This window comes from Curcuma longa, chromosome 21 (genome assembly GCF_044706935.1).
Source record: "Curcuma longa cultivar G26 ecotype Majalengka, Jawa Barat chromosome 21, ITB_CL_G26_1.1, whole genome shotgun sequence".
Lineage (NCBI taxonomy): Eukaryota > Viridiplantae > Streptophyta > Magnoliopsida > Zingiberales > Zingiberaceae > Curcuma > Curcuma longa.
The window spans coordinates 9,771,902-9,777,291 of NC_133881.1; positions in this window are offsets into that span (position 1 = coordinate 9,771,902).

Genomic DNA, 5,390 nt, shown 5'->3' on the forward strand with positions numbered 1-5,390 from the left:
TCAGAATCAAACCTCAGATTATGCAATATAGGACAATTAAGATCAAATCGATCCATTTCATAATTCATTTTCATATAAAAGCCCAAAATTGAATCGATTTAAATCGTAAAAACCCTAAGTCATCAGCTTCCAAGTCTATTTGACATAATCCTCTTCACATAAGTAGGACAACCCCATATCTTTAAGAAAGATAAGTGAGGTTTCTTACTATTTTATAACTCATATGGAGTAGCAGAGACAACTTCTGGTTCGAGACTCTGTTTAACAAGTAAATAGTAGTCTGAGTGCGTAACCCCAAAAGGATCTAGGAAAATTTGCATGGTTCATCATTGACCTTACCATGTCTAACAAGGTTCGATTTTGCCTTTCAGATACACCATTATATTAAGGTATATATGGCAGAGTCCATTGAGACAGTATCTCATTGTTCCTTAGATAATCCTGAACTCTTGGCTTAAGTATTCACCACCTCGTTCAGATCGAAGTATCTTAATACTTTTACCAAACTGTTTCTCTACTTGATTTCTAGAAAATTCTTTGAACTTTTTAAAAAAGCTTCAGATTTATATTTCATTAAATATACATACCTGTATCTTGAATCACTTATTCGATAAACCTAATAAAGTAGCTATAACCTCCTTATGCTTGAGTTGACATTGGACTACATACATCAGTATATACAAGGTCAAGTAACTCTTCCACTAGTTCTCCCTTTTCAGTAAAGGGTAACATCTTCTGTGGGCTATTCACATCTCAAAATCAGTAACATTTTGGATAGACACAGAGTATACGTCTCTTTTTGCAAAGAGTGGTGAATCCTTTGTGAGTTATTCACATTTTCTCGGAGATGTTTGCTTAAGATGTCAAAGTATAAGACTCCATGACCAAGGTGACTTGAATACTACAAGTCAAAGGAAACTCACACTTAAACTACATTGAGATCTTCATTGATATATGAATTGAACCATATGAAGTCTCATGGCAAGTTACTCCAATAAACTAGTTACCTTCAATCAACATCCAATGTTTTCAATTAGTGAGAACAACTGCTTGGTAAACCAACAAGTTTAACGTGTTAGTCTCCACAGAATCGATGACGTCCACGTTCATCAATTCATCGACTAAGGATAATTTCAATACACACATATAGAAATGCTCACAAGTTATGATCCAATCACAAATTCTCTCATGCTATGAATCGTATTGCGGGCATTCAGTAAAGAAAGTTTAAGATTCAATCAAATACATGAAAAATATGCACTTAAATAGAAAATTTCTATTTATATAATAAATAGTACAACCGTAAGGCGATTGTCTTAGGACACCTCTCAAATATAACACCTTTGTGTAACTTAATGAGCTTATCCCATAGGTTCTTTGCACTTATTGTTGGTGTAAGAAGCACTAAGATCTTATCTAGAGTTTCGATGTTTGACAATACATCTTAGGTCTGATCAATTTGACCAAGGGGTTGATCCAAACAGGACTTGAATATTTAGATGAAGCCGAGTGAAGTCTAGTCAGACCAGATGACTAGCGAGAAGACCTAGTCGGTTAGATCAGACAGTGGAAGTCCTGATCTGGACAATTGGGCAAGGGAAGTCCTGGTGAGTGAAGCTAGGCAAAGGAAAGTCCTAGTTATAGGCTAGGCAAAGGGAAGTCCTGGTTTGGAGGATCAGGCGAAAGTATTGGCAGAGTCGAAGCACCAGGTGAGTTCTGGATTGGTCTGGAGGACCGAGTCGCAGTAGAAGTCTGGGCTGGTCTGGAGGATCGAGTCGCAGCAGAAGTCTGGGCTGATCTGAAGGATCGAGTCACAGTAAAAGTCTGGGTTGGTCAGAGAGGACCGAGCCGCAGCACAAATCTTGGGGGCTGAGGACAGAGCCGAACAAAAGTCCAACAAGTTAGGAGGACTTGGTTGGCACAAATTCTCCCGAGTGGAGTGGGTCAGGGCGCATTCCCGGAGTGGAACAGTAAGTACTCAGACTAACCTAGGATTTTAGTAGAAATCTGAAGTTAGACCCACAGGTAAAAGTTAGGTTATTTTGTTTGTTCTCATGCTCTTGTCTTGCAGGAACCATGATGCAGGAGCAACACATGAGGAGTCAGACTTCAACGGGTCATAACTTTTGACTCAGGAATCAGAACAAGGTATGGTCATGCATTCTGAAGCCCTTCGAGGCCTAGAGTTGAAAGTGACTCAAGTCAACTTGAGTGGATGATTGGAGTCGACTTGAGCAAAAACTCCATTTGACTTGAAGTCCAAGTCAACCGCGGAGAAAGTGGATCGGGCTTACGCGGAGTCGACTTGAGATCAGGTTGGAGTCGACTTGAGCAGACTATAAAAGAAGGGGCGATGTGCACATCAAGGATATCAATCTACAAAGCCTACCCTCCTTTTGTTGGTGGTTCTGAACATGCAAACGAGGCCAAGATTTTGCAACCGGGAAAGATCCAGGAGGAGTGCGAGGTGCTCAGGACTTCCAGATCGGCGGCAACCTTGTTTGGTTCTTTCTTTTATTATTACTGTCTTACTTTTGCATTTACTTTGGACTGTAAGATGAGTTTCCTCGCCTCCGAACAAAGTTCAGAAAGAAGATCACTAGTGGATGGGTGCCTCCCGTATATAGGACTTTGGATGTACTAACCATCGCTATTCACCCCCCTCTAGCGAACCAACCGATCCTAACACTTTCTTGGTGAGGTCGCATTGCAAAGTCTGGGTGATCTTTGCATTTGCCTAGATCTTGCATTTTGTTGCATTGTCCCACTTCTCGCAGGGTCGTGGGATTCCATCTGTGTCGGTTAGAAGAATGAAGTCAATCTGGATCACTATCCATATTTTTACTTGAATCTTCAAGTGATACTCCATTCTTCCTTTCTAGTTCATGAAGTCCTCATCAGAGAATAAGGTAGGTCTCGCGGTGTTGTAGCCTTCCTGATGGGTCATAGCAAAAATCTTGCACAAAAAATAAATAACAAAAATATAGCAAGACTTGGTCTTGGATTAGTAATATGGGAAGAAATTTAAAATTTCAAAATAAACATAAAGTGACAAAAAATTTGCTCGATTAATGGTTGCACTAATTTTGAGCACCCCTCGTTCTGATACCAATTGTAGGATCGAAATGATCACTAGAGAGGTGAATAGCGCGTTTGTCGCTTTTTCATGTATTCAAGAAATTTGTAAATCAAGCATATAAAACACAGTAGAACATATAATAACAAAATAGAATAAATTTATTTTTAATTGATTCACAGCCGCTGGCTGATACTCCAAGGCTCATAGTTCTTGACTGCTTACGATAGGCAATCTACTAATGAACTCTTTCTCTTACAAGAAAGAGTCTCACCTTTACAGGATGTAAGATCGGTAATACTTTTACCATCCTAATATTCATGTACACAAGATGAATTGTAAAGACTAATTTACCGATAATATAAGTAGGATGTAGTTGTCGGTACAATTTTTTGACATTACGACAGCATCTCAGGTGCTTCGGTCGTGTACATAATGGTCGTCAAGTTAGTGTAAGTTGATGTTCCAAGGTTCCCCCTCGCAACTGCTTTTATTGATTTATCCGGGCGCTTGGAACTCCTTCCAGGTGCCTTCACGTAGTCTCATCGATCCGCTCTCGACACTGACTTGGCATCTTTGGGTGCTTGTATCCCTTCCGAGTGCCTAGAATGTTGACGTGGAGGTTGCCGAGTCAGCTTTGACTCTGTCGTGCCTTATCCTCGTCCGGGCAGCTGGAGCCTTCTGAGCGCATAGAGCCTTTCGGGCGCCTAGAAGTTAAGGTGTCCTTGGCCAATGGGGACTTGCCACCTCATCTGCCTCGTTGGCTCGATCAGCTGACATCCGAGCGCTTGGACCCAATCTGGGCACCTAGACCATCCAATCGCTTAAATCCGTAGGGGCACCGAGAACCTGGAGTTCTGGTCTCTTCATTTCCTACATCACAGAGTTAGTGCAAATATATATTACAGGAAATAGGATCGTTTCCCAACTGTGTAATCCTGACTTTTAGGTTTCTAGTGAAACCTTAAGTCAAGTCGATGCCTACTGTTTCCTTTAAGGAAACATGTCCTCGCCTACTCCTCTTAGGAGAGATTACCTATGTCAACCATCCAATCCTCGAGGCTTGGTTGGATTTTGTTCAACATCCGATCTTCGACCATTAGGACTTCCTCCGATGTCTGATTCTCGTTGACCTATCATTCTGCCTAGACTTCCTGCTTGATGCTTTGATCTGTCAAGTCTTTTTGCTCAGTCCTCCTAATTAGGACTTCCTTACTCGGTCCTCTAGACCAGCACTTCTTTACCCAGCCTTAACTAGAACTTTCTTGTGCTACCTACATACTCACTTTAGCTCGTTAGTACTCACCACAGCTTTAACTTAAACTCTTTGCCATAATTAAAATATTAGTTCGATTATCTGGTGCTCCCTGCACCAACATGTCCTTCGCGATTCGAGTTGATCCAATTTGTTTGTTCTTGGACTAGATCACCTTCTTGACTTCGAACTTGTTGAACGCTTTCTTTTTCTTAATATAAACATCTTCCAAACTAGGTTGGCTAGCTTAGTGGTGATCTCATCATTATCTTCTAAATCCAATTTGTCTTTGGATTCGGGTTCGGGTCAAAATTTAGACTTTGGCTCTTTCTTTTTAATTTGACATGCAATTAGAGCAATCACTTTCTCAACCAGAGTAGTATTAGTCTGCTCATGCAATTTGAATTCAAAAAATAATTCATCTAACTTAATTTTTTAAAGGTCCCGGAGATACTTGTAAGCATTGACCATTGATGTCATAACGTATTTCTTGGGAATGTTTTAGTGTGTACCTTATTATATCCCGATTCTTGATGGGTTGCCCAATTGCATGTAAGACATTAAGAAGGTCTTCGATCCAGGCATATAGTTGACTTACAGATTCTCCTTCTTGCATCTTGATATTATATAATTTACTTAAAATTAAATCTCTTTTACTTACCTTTGTGTCGAAGGTCCATTCCTATGATTAATTTATCCCATGAGTCTTTTGTGCTAATGAAGGGGTCCATCCAGTTGAATTCCTCCTTGGTTGGGTCGCTTTATAGAGTTTGGGTAGCCTTGGAATCTACTTCGATTTTTCATTTGGTGGCATTATCCCACTTTTCACAGGGCTGTGGGACTCCTTCATCAATTGGGAGTGTAAACCTGATTTAGATGATGATTCACATATTCACTTGAGTTTTTAAGTGGAACTCTATCCGACGCTTCCAGTATTCAAAATCTTTCCCAGAAAGAGGGGAGGTCGGACTATGTTGTAGCCTTCTTGATGGATTATTACAAAATCTTACACACAATAAAAAAATGAGAAAAAAATGTTCCAAGACTTGGTCTTGGATT